The following is a 17,824-nucleotide window of genomic DNA, read 5'->3' on the forward strand; positions in this document are numbered from 1 at the left end:
TGGGTATCAAATGAAAGGTATTAATGAGTATTTTAAAAGGGCGTGGACCAAAGTTCTATAGATGGACGCCTTTTCGAGATATCGCCGTAAAGATGGACCAGGGGTGACTCTAGAATGCGTTTGTACGATATGGGTATCAAATTAAAGGTGTTAATGAGCATTTTAAAAGGGAGTAATCCTTAGTTCCATAGGTGGACGCCGTTTCGAGATATCGCCATAAAGGTGGACCAGGGGTGACCCTAGAATTTGTTTGCACAATATGGGCATCAAACGAAAGGTGTTAATGAGTATTTTAAAAGGGAGTGGGCTTTAGTTCTATAGGTGTACGCCGTTTCGAGATATCGCCATAAAGGTGGGCCAGGGGTGCCTCTAGAATTCGTTTGTGCAATATGGGTATCAAACGAAAGGAGTTAATGAGTATTTTAAGAGGGAGTGGGCCTTAGTTCTATAGGTGGACGCATTTTCGAGGTATCGCAATAAAGGTGGACCAGTGGTGACTCTAGACTTTGTTTGTACGATATGGGTATCAAATGAAAGGTGTTAATGAGTATTTTTAAAAGGGAGTGGAAGAATGTAAGGAATACTCCTTTGGGAGTATAGGACTGCTCCAAATCTAATCTGTATTCATACAAAAAATGTGCTCTAATTAACATTGCGATGTCCTAGGAGAGGAGTAGGTGATCCCACTCTCGCTTTGTTTGTGAGTATGCCATAGAGTACATACGTTAGAGTACTCTCCAAAGTACTTTCAATGTAGTACTCCATGGGTGGATCATATGCCAAAGTACTAAAGAGGAATTGTGTCGGAAAGAATTATCGAAGTGAATTTAATTTAAAACAAGTAAGGAAGGTTAAGTTCGGGTGTAACCGAACATTACATACTCAGTTGAGAGCTATGGTGACAACATAAGGGAAAATAACCATGTAGGAAAATTAACCGAGGGAAACCCTGGAATGTGTTTGTATGACATGTGTATCAAATGAAAGGCATTAAAGAGTATTTTATGAGGGAGTGGGCCATAGTTCTATAGGTGGACGCCATTTAGAGATATAGCCATAAAGGTGGATCAGGGTTGACTCTAGAATGCGTTTGTACGATATGGGTATCAAATGAAAGGTATTAATGAGTATTTTAAAAGGGCGTGGACCAAAGTTCTATAGATGGACGCCTTTTCGAGATATCGCCGTAAAGATGGACCAGGGGTGACTCTAGAATGCGTTTGTACGATATGGGTATCAAATTAAAGGTGTTAATGAGCATTTTAAAAGGGAGTAATCCTTAGTTCCATAGGTGGACGCCGTTTCGGGATATCGCCATAAAGGTGGACCAGGGGTGACCCTAGAATTTGTTTGCACAATATGGGCATCAAACGAAAGGTGTTAATGAGTATTTTAAAAGGGAGTGGGCTTTAGTTCTATAGGTGGACGCCGTTTCGAGATATCGCCATAAAGGTGGGCCAGGGGTGACTCTAGAATTCGTTTGTGCAATATGGGTATCAAACGAAAGGAGTTAATGAGTATTTTAAGAGGGAGTGGGCCTTAGTTCTATAGGTGGACGCATTTTCGAGGTATCGCAATAAAGGTGGACCAGTGGTGACTCTAGACTTTGTTTGTACGATATGGGTATCAAATGAAAGGTGTTAATGAGTATTTTTAAAAGGGAGTGGGCCTTCGTTTTATAGGTGTTCGCCTTTTCGAGATATCGCCATAAAGGTGGACCAGGGGTGACTTTAGAATTTGTTTGTATGATATGGGTATCAAATGAAAGGTGTTAATGATTATTTTAAAAGGGCGTGGGGCTTAGTTCTATAGGTGGACCCCTTTTCGAGATATCGCCATAAAGGTGGACCAGGGGTGACTCTGGAATTCGTTTGTGCAATATGGGTATCAAACGAAAGGAGTTAATGAGTATTTTAAGAGGGAGTGGGCCTTTCTGGACCAGGGGTGACTCTAGACTTTGTTTGTACGATATGGGTATCAAATTAAAGGTATTAATGAGAGTTTTAAAAGGGAGTGGTGGTAGTTGTATATGTGAAGGTGTTTTCCAGATATCGACCAAAATGTGGACCAGGGTGACCCAGAACATCATCTGTTGGATACCGCTAATTTATTTATATATGTAATACCTGCCAAGATTTTAAGGGTTTTTTATTTCGCCCTGCAGAACTTTTTCATTTTCTTCTACTTAATATGGTAGGTGTCACAACAATTTTATAAAGTTTTTTCTAAAGTTATATTTCGCGTCAATAAAACAATCCAATTACCTTACCACATTTCATCCCTTTTTTCGTATTTGGTATAGAATTATGGCATTTTTTTCATTTTTCGTAATTTCCGATATCGAAAAAGTGGGCGTGGTCATAGTCGGATTTCGTTCATTTTTCATACCAAGATAAAGTGAGTTCAGATAAGTACGTGAACTGAGTTTAGTAAAGATATATCGATTTTTGCTCAAGTTATCGTGTTAAGGGCCCTGCGGAAGGACAGACGGACGACTGTGTATAAAAACTGGGCGTGACATCAACCGATTTCGCCCATTTTCACAGAAAACAGTTAGCGCCATAAAATCTATGCCCCTACCAATTTTCAAAAGGATTGGTTAATTTTTGTTCGACTTATGGCGTTAAAAGTATCCTAGACAAATTAAATGAAAAAGGGCGGAGCCACGCCCATTTTGAAATTTTCTTTTATTTTTGTATTTTGTTGCACCATATCATTACTGGAGTTGAATCTTGACATAATTTACTTATATACTGTAAAGATATTAAATTTTTTGTTAAAATTTTACTTAAAAAAATTTTTTTTTAAAAGTGGGCGTGGTCCTTCTCCGATTTTGCTACTTTTTATTAAGCGTACATATAGTAATAAGAGTAACGTTCCTGCCAAATTTCATCATGATATCTTCAACGACTGCCAAATTACAGCTTGCAAAAGTTTTAAATTACCTTCTTTTAAAAGTGGGCGGTGCCACGCCCATTGTCGGTCTTTTGTAATGAATTATCGCACTTTTTCGGTTTTTCGAAATTTTCGATATCGAAAAAGTGGGCGTGGTTATAGTCCGATATCGTTCATTTTAAATAGCGATCTGAGATGAGTGCTCAGGAACCTACATACCAAATTTCATCAAGATGCCTCAAAATTTACTCAAGTTATCGTGTTAACGGACGGACGGACGGACATGGCTCAATCAAATTTTTTTTCGATCCTGATTATTTTGATATATGGAAGTCTATATCTATCTCGATTCCTTTATATATGTACAACCAACCGTTATCCAATCAAACTTAATATACTCTGTGAGCTCTGCTCAACTGAGTATAATGAAAGTAAATGAAGAGGGGCAATACAACTTTTATATTTTATACTACGAATATTCTTATGTTATTTAGCATTTGCGTGAATAAAGAAACTAATATAATACGCAGACGTGAATAAAGAAACTAATATAATATGTATACATAAAACCAGTGCGCTGTTGCATTTTATCAGAGTTGCCAAAGTAAAATTTTATTATTACCCTGCAAAAATTGTTGGATTACCCTTCAAAAAACGCGAGTACTCTATAAATAATGTAAGGAATACTCCTTTGGGAGTATAGGACTGCTCCAAATCTAATCTGTATTCATACAAAAAATGTGCTCCAATTAACATTGCGATGTCCTAGGAGAGGAGTAGGTGATCCCACTCTCGCTTTGTTTGTGAGTATTCCATAGAGTACATACGTGAGAGTACTTTCCAAAGTACTTTCACTGTTGTACTCCATGGAGCACCCACAGAGGATCATATGCCAAAGTACTAAAGAGGAATTGTGTAGGAAAGAATTATCGAAGTGAATTTAATCTAAAATGAAAGTAAATGAAGAGGGGCAATACAACTTTTATATTTTATACTACGAATATTCTTATGTTATTTAACATTTGCGTGAATAAAGAAACTAATATAATACGCATACGCATACGTGAATAAAGAAACTAATATAATATGTATACATAAAACCAGTGCGCAGTTGCATTTTATCAGAGTTGCCAAAGTAAAAATTTATTATTAGTTATTTGCATGCAATATTTTACTTTTGGCAACTCTGTTCGATCGTCATCGTGTCGTGATCACTGTCGTTCAAAAACGAGCAATGATCGGCTGATGGTGGTCCGCAAACGCATTGCAAAGGAGTATTGTTAGAGTAGTCCAACATGAAGAAAATGGAACACGTAATCCAACAATTTTTGCAGGGTACGTGGCACATTTTGGTACATCAAAAATGAAAACACTGGCACGAAGCTACATTTGGTGGCCTGGGTTAGATTCGGATGTTGAAAACATCACTCTAAACTGTAGCCCATGCCAACAAAATCGGAAAAATCCTAGCAAAATTTCAACACACATTTGGGATCCACCATCAAGTGTCTTTGAAAGGGTTCACATCGATTTTGTAGGACCGTTTATGGGGAAGTAGTTCTTCATTCTGGTAGACGCATACAGCAAATGGCCCGAAATACATATAATGAATAATATCACAACACAGTCGACAATCAAAGTTTGCCGCCAAATTTTCGGAACGTTTGGAATTCCAAAAGTATTGGTCAGCGACAACGGGACACAACTCACGTCGAATGAGTTTAGGCAATTTTTGCGAAGCAATGGTATTACACATAAACGAAGTGCACCATTTCATCCGGCGACAAACGGACAGACCGAAAGGTATGTGCAGACGTGTTACGGTCTGCTGCTACGGTCTACGGCTACGATCCACTTGGGAGCGTGTTCACGCGAACACACCTAGTGATGTGGCGAAAGTTGGGATAAAAAGTATCGAAAAAGAAGGAAAAAGACAGACCAGCCATCACTAGCAAAAAGGATGGCATTAAGTTTCCGGGAAGATAAGTAAGTGAAAGGGCGTAAAATTTTGGTGATCGAAAAACATCCTCGCCGGCTGTGCACCTACGCAGGAAATTGTCGAGAAACGAGGAAAGAGTCAATAGCGCAAAGCGCCGAAACCGTTCTTTTCGACAAATCTCGTTTCTACGCGGCTATTTTGGGTGGTAATAAACTCTGCACAGGTTCTGTTGTGTGGACACAAGGTCCAGTTCAAGTAGGTCGGCGTTCGCAGTCACGCTTAGCGAGATAAACTTCTTCCTCTACGTTTACTAAGAACACTACCACCTGCGGAAAAGCGTCCGACACCACCTCCGCCTCCAGGGCCAGCAGTACGCCGCCGCGTAATACAATTGGCGTCAAAGAGCCAAGTCATCCGGCTCGTACAGGGTAGCGCGGAGCTTTATCGCCAGCCGGTTCACTCGGTTACCTTGACCCAAAGCGCTCACCACCACCAACGGCGCCTACTATTATCACGGGCATCACCATCAGTAGTATCTCCCCCACCCCATCCATTAGCGCCAACCACGAGCGCAACAACCACCAGACGTACCGCCACCGCCAGCTGCAACGCACACAGCGGGGCTGCGAACATAGGCCTGCGGCCACTAATGTTAACACCTACAACAGGCGGTACCATCGACAGCAATACTAGCCGCATCTGCATCAGCTACGTCCATACCGGCTATAACAATACTAGCGTAATCCTATCAGCTACGACTATAACGGCTACAACAACATAGCCGCATCTTCATCAGCTACGTCCATACCGGCTATAACAATACTAGCGTAATCCTATCAGCTACGACTATAACGGCTACAACAACATAGCCGCATCTTTATCAGCTACGACCATACGGGCTATAATATATCAGCTACAATGACAACCACAGGGCAGCGAACCTAGGCCTGCGGTCAGGCCAATTGCGACAGCGAATATCAGCGGTTAAAGCGGTGAGTCCGTTCCTTTATATTTTGCCTTCGCTTGAGTGAACTTATAAATAGCTCTACAAGTTTTTTTTAACAAAACAAAGAAGGTTTGCCACCTGGTGCCGGTCGATGAGGAATAACCAAAGCATACGCATCACCCTATATGAAATGGTCATATAGCTAAAGCAGCCAAAACTATGTACACAATTTTGATAATTCACATGTAAATGTTTTGATTTTGTATCCGACATATTTTACCGCGTTAAAAAGTTAGTTAAATTGTTTTGAACAGTGGATTAGATTTTAATGTGTAAAGACTTGTATAATGTAGGATGTCCTACATACACCTGCGAGCAATAAAATTGCAGCAACAATAATACGCAATTTTTATCACTTTCAAAGCAAAATTCTCATTGTTGTATGGAACAGAATTATATATATAACCTGGAACTCGTCTTAAATTAGACTACATCGTGCTCCAAAACGGATTCGAAATTGGTTGACACTCATTGTCGTTTAAATTAGTAAACCCGGTTTTACAATTGAGGGAAATGGAAATAGAGGATTAATTGCTGCAACTTGCAAGCCAATTTGCTACTTTTTTTACTCGCAGATGTACCTATCATAACTATATACCACTATGCCTTTGTACTAGTATAAGCCAATTTAAAGGAGACCATTGGAATTATCTGCCAGAAAATAGACTGTCATGTCAAGGCGACAAACTTCGCTAAAGCGTAATATATTTTCAATGTATAAATCCAACCAATTTGTATAATAATGCGATTAGCTTTTAAACGTATGCCATTATGGTTTATTTGTATGTACGTACGTGCAACCCTTTGCAAGCACCAATTATCCCAATGTTGAAATATTTTGCCGACAACTACTTTTTTTTTTGATTCTGGACAATCATAAAGTATTTTACAATTAACACGAACACATACCTAAAAATTATACACGTATTTATTAACTTTTACTGCCTACAATTGAAGTAACATAGCATTCAGTAAGACTCATTTAAGATAGAATACATATACATGCCCAGGCCATTCAATGCCATTTGGACGAATAAAGAAACATATATATATATATTTTTTTTTTTGGTATGGTTAATCACTCCTACCAGTGAATATCCATTTCCTTTTTCTGCATATATTTTGATTCCTTCACTTCTAACATACCTACCTACTGACATGCATGTACCGTAGTTCATGAACTGGATATTTTTTTGTTGGGTACCTTGTTGACAGAGATAAGGAAATCAAGTCATATGTAAAGAAATGCACGGATGTGCAGCTTCAAAATCTTACTAATCCCTACCTACGCAATAAGTTAAATAGGCTGCTCTATGTACATAAACACATCAATAGTAAGTTAACTCAACCAAAACTTGCTATTAGACAGATAACAGAATTTATGTACGCAAAGCAGAATAGCATTTAAAGAGGGTATTTAGAAACAAAGATACCAAACACGTTATTATAATAAATCTATTATACCGATAGGTGCCAACCTATATACGTTTATGAATTTATAAAATAGTTATGTAAGCCAACCAAATTATAACTTAGACTTCACGAAAGTAAAAAACAAAAAAAAAAGAATCAGATTGTATTGCCTTATGAGCAGGAAGCTCGCGAAGATTAAAACACATAGATATACTTAATGATATTTCAGTTTTTTTTTATGATGAATTTTAAAAAAAAATTTGTAATTTAAAATGGGAATGCTGGCGTCGCCACTTATTTAGAAGGCATGTAGGCATACAGGTAAGAGGCCACCGAAATTTAGGTGCGTCAGTGGCCATGGTTTTTGAGGGTGGGCATAGCACCGGGCGTCGCAACAACACCCGCGGCGCCCCTCTATATATTCGGCCCTTTATGTTTATTTCCCTTTTGTTTCTTTTATTTTAATTTCAGCATTTTTTTTCTCTTTGATTTTATCGTTTGGTAACCGGTCATGTCCGGTTCGGTAATTTTTTCTTGCGTCAGTTTTTGAATTTAGATTTTTAAATTTTTGAATGTTGTAACGGTCTGTCCGTGACATCCGGTTCGGCCGGATGTTGTTTTATTTTATATTGATAAGCGTTTTGAGTCGGTCTCTGCGCTTCTGTCAGTTTGTTTTGAATTTGACAGCTGCTCGTTTTGATAGGCATGATAGGAACTTTTTTTCTGATTATGGCGCAGGAACAGTAAGGTTGGCAAGGACCTGCCCCAGCCGACAATGACTAGCCACTGTGCACCACCACATCATGCCGACCGCCTTCCTTACTGCTTCCACCGAAAATGCGTAACCATAACAGATGGCGCCCAACGTGGGGCCTGAGGCGCTGCCGCGAGGGTCAGTCGGGTCAACCTGTGAAGTTGACCATCCCACCAGTCCGAGTGAGCAGCCACAGGAGCTGCCACCTACGTTGCGGTGGGATGGTTGACAGATCAGGTTGTCCGGGCTGGTCATCGGGGGCAGTGGCCGAAGGAGCCACGGGACTGAACGTCGTGTCCTCCGGACTTTGTATTCACCCGATGAGGCAGTGCTGCACGCACTTTATTTTTTTTTGTAAGTGGGGTTTTTATTTTCCCGGAATGTGGTCCGTTAGTCGGCTTAGGTAAAATATGTGCCCGCTAATTGGTTTTTTTTTTTTTGTAAAGTAATTTTTTTTTTAGTTTATCTGCCGAATTTGTGTTGTTAGAGTGAGTGTGTGTGTGTATGTGTTGAAAGAACCCCAGCTCATCCCACGTCCCAGGTGGTAGTTTCGAATACCACCTGGACTGTGACGGGTTGAGCTGGGATTCAGAGTGGCACTCCTTCCTGTCCCACCAGACTGGGGAGCGGTTTCGAAACCGCTCCACCCATTGCGGCGGAGGCAGGAGGGGTGTCCAGTAAGAATGGACGGGAGGCCTCAACACCCCCAACCAGTCCCAGGGGCAAGCCCCTGGAGACTGCCCCTGCCTTGCGGCTGGGCGTGTTGAGACCAACCCGTGTGTGCCTGGAGTGACCCTAGTGGCCCCAACCAGTCTCGGAGGGGGACCTTAAGACCCCCTCGCATTGCGGATGGGAGCACTAGGGACAAGTATGAATGAATTTATGTAATTTTTTGTTTTGCCTGTGGCCCGAGTGTCTTCGGGAAGGGGATGCCAGCATTCCCATTGATTACATAACTAATCATTTTTTCTTGCAGCTTGATTTTTTTTCTTGGCTATCAATCATAGTAATTATTATTTGCAAGTTTTTTTTGTATTTCCTCGCGCACCTGTAGATATGTATATAAAATTGTTTTCTATCAATCATCGTTAGGTATGCTAGGTGAAGGGAGTGGACTTTAACTTTTTTTTCTCCCTCCAATCCCTAACTGCCTTACGTGGCAAAAGTTTTTTTTTAACCACGATTTGACCTTTTTTTTTTTGAATATGTCGCGCAACCAGTAATTCGGGCAACCGGACCGGAACACTCCGTTCGGGAGTGCGGGGAATTCCCGGAGAAACCAGCAACGGGGTAATAAAAATAGAGGGGCCTTCTCTCAGGCCAGGCGTCCCTTGGTGGTGCACAACCCAGTAGGGGGACAATACGGAGATCCCGCGTTAATAAACATGGGCTCGGACCTGAATGACCCTCGCGAGAAACTGGACCGGCCGGGAAGCACCAGGCACGTGAACGCGCACGATATCTCGGGGCTATTGACCAATGTGTCGACCTATGCACCCGAAGGAGCTGGTGCTTTACCACCAAATCAGGAGATGGGAAATTTTGGAGACGCTACAAGTGATCGGGCGAATACCCTAGGAATGCAAGACGAAGCCACTCGTGGAGGCTCGTGGGTGGACGTGCTACACCAGCTGTTCCAGGCTTCGCAGGAGGAAATGCGGAGAGAGATGGGGTCAATTAGAACCAATATGGACCAGCTCAACGCCGCTCTCGAATCCGCGCCAACGGTAGTACCACCAATGTACCCGACTCCAAGCAGCATAGCAGTGAAACCGCAGGAGTGGAAAATCTCGTTCGACGGCACTGGGAGCGTAGCCGATTTCCTTTTTAAACTGAACACCTTGTGTGAGCGCACACATTGCACGGAAGAACAAATAATGGCTAGTTTCCACCTGTTTCTTTCCGGGCGGGCCGAAGAATGGTACTGGCTTTTCACGAAACAAAACCCAAACGCGACTTATGCCTTTTTGTGCTACTCATTGAAAAGAGAGTTTGGCACTTTAAAACTGACCACGAGATCATGATGGAGATCTCCATGCGCAAGCAGAAAGCAAGTGAGTGCTATGACGTGTTCCACACGGACATAATCTCATTGAACGCGCGCTTAAGAGAACCCATGTCGGAGCTTCTACTGATTGACATAATAAAAAGAAACGTCAACAGTAGCCTTAAGCTGATGCTTTTTAACGCAGAGGTAAGGACCCTTCATGATTTACGCGATGTAGCACGCAGAGGTGAACAAGTGCTGAAAGAAAGCAAGCTGTTGGGAGCCACTTACCCAGGACGGCATGTAAACGAAGCACGCGTGACAACTCCGGACATAAGGATGGAAGGCGAGGACGGCGAAATGGATCCGCAGATAGAGGCGCTGGAATATCGACGCAACAGGAGGCCAGACTATTCGGGAATCCAATGCTGGAATTGCCAGGCAATGGGCCACTCATACATATACTGCGAGAAACCCATTATGAATCCCTTTTGTTTCAAGTGTGGACATAGAGAAGTATTAACTCCAAAATGCCCTAAGGACCATCGCAGGCAGGGAAACCAGTACCCGAGCGAGAAGGCGGGGGAACCTCGTTCGGCTTCATAGCTCCCACACCAGCCAGTGCTCGAGGCGTCGTCCCGTGCACTGAACCAGGGGGTGAATCTCTGCATGGAGGTGGTGAGCTTCCGAGGTGCAGTGGTACCGTGGCAGAAGAACCCTCAAATGTGATAATAACTTACCCTGACAGTACAGACAATTCGAATAGTTCTGAATCCGAGAGTCAAACGTCCTCATCCGCGATGGGCGAACCGACCAGAATTCTGCAACGCCAGCATAGGGATGTCGCTTGCCAAACGCAATTTCCACCAAACCTAGAAGAAAGGAACATAGGTATGAACAAATAAAACATACCATTTTCGAACAATTCCCGGTATCGGACAATATTTTGAAGTGTAGGAAGAAATACCACAGGAGAGTATAGGAGCGTAGACTGCTGCAAGCCACCACGTTAACGCTTACAGAGGATGAAAGGCCTCTCGTAAAGGCTAAAATTAAAGATAGTTTTCTTGTAGGGCTGTTGGATTCGGGAGCCAAAGTCTCCATCTTAGGGAAAAATGGATTAGAATTCCTAGAGGATAACGGCTTCGAATATCAGCCCTTACACGCGTTCGTATATACCGCGGGCGGCAACAAGCAAAAAATTTTAGGCTCAGTATCCCTACCAGTCATCTTCAAAAATATCATAAAGGTTATTCATTTTTACCTTGTTCCCTCATTGCTCCAAGAAGCGTACTTCGGGGTAGATTTTTGGAGAGCATTTGCGTTAGCTCCCGAAATATTCCCAAGCGTAGAGTGTATAGAGATTAAACTTGAAAAGGAAGAGGAACTTAACCTCCATGAATTGTTACCAGAACGAAAATTAGAATTGCAAAAGGTCATCGAGACGTTTCCTTCGTACGAGAATTTAGGCCTAGGGCAAACTAAATTAGTGGAACATCACATCGACACCGGTGATGCCGTTCCCATAAAAAGCAAACATTTCCCTCTTTCGCCACCGAGGCAAGCCGAAGCTTTTAGAGAACTAGACAGGTTACTCGAATTAGGAGTTATAGAAGAACCAAACTCCCCGTGGTTTAGTCCTGTAGTACTGGTCCGGAAACCAGGTAAAGTTAGGTTGTGCATAGATTCCAGGAAGGTCAACGCGGGGACTAAGAAAGACTCGTACCCCCTGCCTCATATCAACGGCTTATTGAGCAGACTGAAAGATACTCATTTTATTAGTGGCATTGATCTGAATTACGCGTTCTTCCAGATCAAATTGACAGAGTCCTCTAAGGAAAAAACAGCATTCGCAGTTCCGGGGAGGCCTCTGTACCACTTCAAAGTAATGCCATTTGGTCTGTGCAATGGACCGCAGACTATGAGTAGGCTGATGGACAAGGCAATCCCTTCGCGTTTGCGAGAGAACGTCTTTGTCTATCTGGACGACCTGATGGTATGCAGCACTAATTTTGAAGACCACCTGAAATTGCTAGCGGAAGTGGCCCAATGTTTGAGAGACGCAGGGCTGACAATAAACGTGGAAAAAAGTAAATTTTGTCAGAAGTAAATACGCTACTTAGGGTACTTGATAGGCAGCGGGTGTCTGAAAGTGGATCCGGGAAAAATAGAAGCAATGCAAAACTTCCCGATCCCTAAATCCCCTCGGCAAGTGCGTAGGTTTGTGGGCATGGCGAATTGGTACAGGGCGTTTATTACCAATTTTGCTGACTTGGCAGGTCCCTTGACCGACTGTCTCCGTAAGTCAGCAGGCCCGTTCAAGCTTAACTCTGAAGCTATAGAGGCCTTCGAAAAGCTAAAAGTAGCTTTGAGTTCCGCCCCTGTCTTGGCCCAACCAGACTTTTCAAGGGAATTCGTAATACAATGCGACGCTTCCAAAATAGGTGTTGGCGGAGTGTTGTTCCAGGTCGATGACGAGGGCGCTGAGCATCCGATCGCGTTTGTGTCGAAAAAAACTGAATAATGCTCAACGCAATTACACGGTCACCGAGCTGGAATGTCTCGCCGCCATAATCAGCGTGAAGCGTTTCCGACCCTATGTGGAGGGATTACCGTTTCGTATTATCACGGACCACTCCAGTCTCAAGTGGTTAATGACACAAAAGGACTTGAGCGGGAGGTTGGCGAGGTGGTCGCTCTTACTACAAAGATACGACTTCAAAATGGAACATCGCAAGGGCACCCTGAATGTAGTACCAGATGCGCTGTCGCGATTTGATGCCGATGAGTTGTCTTTCACTACCACACCCGGGGAAATAGATTTAGTCTCTCCCGAATTTAACAGCAACGAATATTTAGACTTAATTTGGACTGTCACCGAAAATGAGGAATCGCTTCCGGATTTGCGAGTGGTGGACGGGGTAATTTTCAAACGAGTTAAATTTCGTAAGGGAGTGGAAAAGGAAGAAGACTCGCTGTGGCGATTATGGTTGCCGAAAGGGTTAACTGAGGAAGCAGTGATATTAGCACATGACGCTGACCGGAGTTACCATGGCGGGTGGCAGAAAACCTTAGAACGTGTTAGGCAGAAGTACTTCTGGCCGCAGCAGGCTAAGGACGTCAGGGACTACGTCCAGCGTTGTGACACCTGCAAAGCTGTAAAACCCACTAATCAGCAGTCGATACCGCCTATAGAGAATACCTTTGCATCCGAGAGGCCATTTCAGCGATTATTTTGCGATTTCCTGGGACCGTATCCGAGGTCTAAGCGGCGAAAACAATTTCTTTTTATAATACTAGACCATCTTTCAAAATACGTTCGGCTAAAGCCCATGCAGAGAGCCACCACTGTTAACGTCATAAATTACTTCGCTTCAGAAATTTTTCCAGCTGTAGGGGTCCCTGAATTTATTCATAGTGACAATGGCAAGCAGTTTATCTCGAAGGAAATGAACCAATTTTTAGTAAATTACGGGGTGACGCACGTGAGGACGGGGTTATATTCTCCCCAAGCAAACGCATTCGAGCGCGTTAATAGAGAAATTGTTTCGAAGATTAGGATTTTCCTGAAGGATAAACCTGACCATACCGATTGGGATAAGCATATACCCGAGATTTTATCAGTTTTGAGAAGCAATTTTCATACGGCGATTCAGTGCTCTCCATACTTTGCATTATATGGCCAAAATATGGTCCAGCATGCCTCAACGTACAACATTTTAGGGAAACTCGGCAGCCTTCGGGAAGACCAGGTTACGGTAGTAAGCCGAGCTGACAAGTTGACTAATATTCGTGAGCAGATCCGTAGAAATTTAGATCAGGCCAAGGATAGGGGAGTAACCACCTATAACAAGCGCGCTAGGCAAGTCAACTATAAGGAAGGTCAGGAAGTTTTTCGGAAAAACTTTGCCTTAAGTAACTTCAAACAGGGCATTAACGCCAAATTCCTACCAAAATACCTGAAGTGTCGCGTGCTTCGAAAAATAGGCAACGCACTGTATGATCTCGAAGACCTAAACGGGAAATTGATAGGTCGCTTTCACGCTTCGGACATTCGTCCGCAATGAACCAGAAAGAACGTTTCTTTGCCAAATTACAATTTGATTTTTTTTTATATCTACCTACCAATCGGGCTTTTTCTTGTCTGGGCGTCTTGGCGGTCGGGGACATCTCGCCCAGTATTCTCCCCGAGCACTGACCTCATAGGATGTTCACGCGTGTACTCACCGAGGACCGTGAACACCCTGGCAGTCCACGCTTAGGTCGGACTAGCCTTTCGGAGTTTGGACGAGTTCTCCAGATCAAAATTTCTACACCTTTTTTTTGTTTTGCATTCCTGTGGGAACGATACCCACTAGAAATCATCTTTCGGAGTTTTGACGAGTTCTCCATAACAAATGTCTAATTGCCGCAAAGCCCTTTTAAACTAGGAAACAGAATTAATTCCCAACTTGACTTAGTTTTTTTTGATGGACCTATGTTGCCCGGCTATCTTCGTAGTAGGACTTTGAGACTCTTGTCTCAGGGGTGAGTCGTGCCCCACGTTGCTTGTCGTCGGAGATCCCTGGCAGTGGCTTCCCACAGATGATCCGGTTTCCTGTTCGCTTCATCGTCAGGTCTTCAAAGCGAAGCAGGTTTGTTATGGTCTGCTGCTACGGTCTACGGCTACGATCCACTTGGGAGCGTGTTCACGCGAACACACCTAGTGATGTGGCGAAAGTTGCGATAAAAAGTATCGAAAAAGAAGGAAAAAGACAGACCGGCCATCACTAGCAAAAAGGATGGCATTAAGTTTCCGGGAAGATAAGTAAGTGAAAGGGCGTAAAATTTTGGTGATCGAAAAACATCTTCGCCAGCTGTGCACCTACGCAGGAAATTGTCGAGAAACGAGGAAAGAGTCAATAGCGCAAAGCACCGAAACCGTTCTTTTCGACAAATCTCGTTTCTACGCGGCTATTTTGGGTGGTAATAAACTCTGCACAGGTTATGTTGTGTGGACACAAGGTCCAGTTGAAGTAGGTCGGCGTTCGCAGTCACGCTTAGCGAGATAAACCTCTTCCTCTACGTTTACTAAGAACGCTACCACCTGCGGAAAAGCGTCCGACACCACCTCCGCCTCCAGGGCCAGCAGTACGCCGCCGCGTAATACAATTGACGTCAAAGAGCCAAGTCATCCGGCTCGTACAGGGTAGCGCGGAGCTTTATCGCCAGCCGGTTCACTCGGTTACCTTGACCCAAAGCGCCCACCACCACCAACGGCGCCTACTATTATCACGGGCATCACCATCAGTAGTATCTCCCCCAACCCATCCATTAGCGCCAACCACGAGCGCAACAACCACCAGACGTACCGCCACCGCCAGCTGCAACGCACACAGCGGGGCTGCGAACATAGGCCTGCGGCCACTAATGTTAACACCTACAACAAGCGGTACCACCGACAGCAATACTAGCCGCATCTGAATCAGCTACGTCCATACCGGCTATAACAATACTAGCGTAATCCTATCAGCTACGACTATAACGGCTACAACAACATAGCTGCATATTCATCAGCTACGTCCATACCGGCTATAACAATACTAGCGTAATCCTATCAGCTACGACTATAACGGCTACAACAACATAGCCGCATCTTTATCAGCTACGACCATACGGGCTATAATATATCAGCTACAATGACAACCACAGGGCAGCGAACCTAGGCCTGCGGTCAGGCCTATTGCGACAGCGAATATTAGCGGTTAAAGCGGTGAGTCCGTTCCTTTATATTTTGCCTTCGCTTGAGTGAACTTATAAATAGCTCTACAAGTTTTTTTTAACAAAACAAAGCATACGCACCACCCTATATGAAATGGTCATATAGCTAAAGCAGCCAAAACTATGTACAAAATTTTGATAATTCACATGTAAATGTTTTGATTTTGTATCCGACATATTTTACCGCGTTAAAAAGTTAGTTAAATTGTTTTGAACAGTGGATTAGATTTTAATGTGTAAAGACTTGTATAATGTAGGATGTCCTACATACACCTGCGAGCAATAAAATTGCAGCAACAATAATACGCAATTTTTATCACTTTCAAAGCAAAATTCTCATTGTTGTATGGAACAGAATTATATATATAACCTGGAACTCGTCTTAAATTAGACTACATCGTGCTCCAAAACGGATTCGAAATTGGTTGACACTCATTGTCGTTTAAATTAGTAAACCCGGTTTTACAATTGAGGGAAATGGAAATAGAGGATTAATTGCTGCAACTTGCAAGCCAATTTGCTTCTTTTTTTACTCGCAGATGTACCTATCATAACAATATACCACTATGCCTTTGTACTAGTATAAGCCAATTTAAAGGAGAACATTGGAATTATCTGCCAGAAAATAGACTGTCATGTCAAGGCGACAAACTTCGCTAAAGCGTAATATATTTTCAATGTATAAATCCAGCCAATTTGTATAATAATGCGATTAGCTTTTAAACGTATGCCATTATGGTTTATTTGTATGTACGTACGTGCAACCCTTTGCAAGCACCAATTATGCCAATGTTGAAATATTTTCCCGACAACTTCTTTTTTTTTTGATTCTGGAAAATCATAAAGTATTTTACAATTAACACGAACACATACCTAAAAATTATACACGTATTTATTAACTTTTACTGCCTACAATTGAAGTAACATAGCATTCAGTAAGACTCATTTAAGATAGAATACATATACATGCCCAGGCCATTCAATGCCATTTGGACGAATAAAGAAACATATATATATATATTTTTTTTTTTGGTATGGTTAATCACTCCTACCAGTGAATATCCATTTCCTTTTTCTGCATATATTTTGATTCCTTCACTTCTAACATACCTACCTACTGACATGCATGTACCGTAGTTCATGAACTTGATATTTTTTTGTTGGGTACCTTCTTGGCAGAGATAAGGAAATCAATTCATATGTAAAGAAATGCACGGATGTGCAGCTTCAAAATCTTACTAATCCCTACCTACCCAATAAGTTAAATAGGCTGCTCTATGTACATAAACACATCAATAGTAAGTTAACTTAACCAAAACTTGCAATTAGACAGATAACAGAATTTATGTACACAAAGGAGAATAGTATTTCAAGAGGGTATTTAGAAACAAAGATACCAACACGTTATTATAATAAATCTATTATACCGATAGGTGCCAACCTATATACGTTTATGAATTTATAAAATAGTTATGTAAGCCAACCAAATTATAACTTAGACTTCACGAAAGTAAAAAACAAAAAAAAAAGAATCAGATTGTATTGCCTTATGAGCAGGAAGCTCGCGAAGATTAAAACACATAGATATACTTAATGATATTTCAGTTTTTTTTTATGATGAATTTTAAATAAATTTTGTAATTTAAAATGAGAATGCTGGCGTCGCCATTTATTTAGAAGGCATGTAGGCATACAGGTAAGGGGCCACCGAAATTTAGGTGCGTCGGTGGCCATGGTTTTTGAGGGTGGGCATAGCACCGGGCGTCGCAACAACACCCGCGGCGCCCTTCTATATATTCGGCCCTTTATGTTTATTTCCCTTTTGGTTCTTTTATTTTAATTTCAGCATTTTTTTTCTCTTTGATTTTATCGTTTGGTAACCGGTCATGTCCGGTTCGGTAATTTTTTCTTGCGTCAGTTTTTGAATTTTGAATTTAGATTTTTAAATTTTTGAATGTTGTAACGGTCTGTCCGTGACATCCGGTTCGGCCGGATGTTGTTTTATTTTATATTGATAAGCGTTTTGAGTCGGTCTCTGCGCTTCTGTCAGTTTGTTTTGAATTTGACAGC

The sequence above is a fragment of the Eurosta solidaginis genome, chromosome 2, assembly GCF_040869045.1.
Source record: "Eurosta solidaginis isolate ZX-2024a chromosome 2, ASM4086904v1, whole genome shotgun sequence".
Taxonomy (NCBI): domain Eukaryota; kingdom Metazoa; phylum Arthropoda; class Insecta; order Diptera; family Tephritidae; genus Eurosta; species Eurosta solidaginis.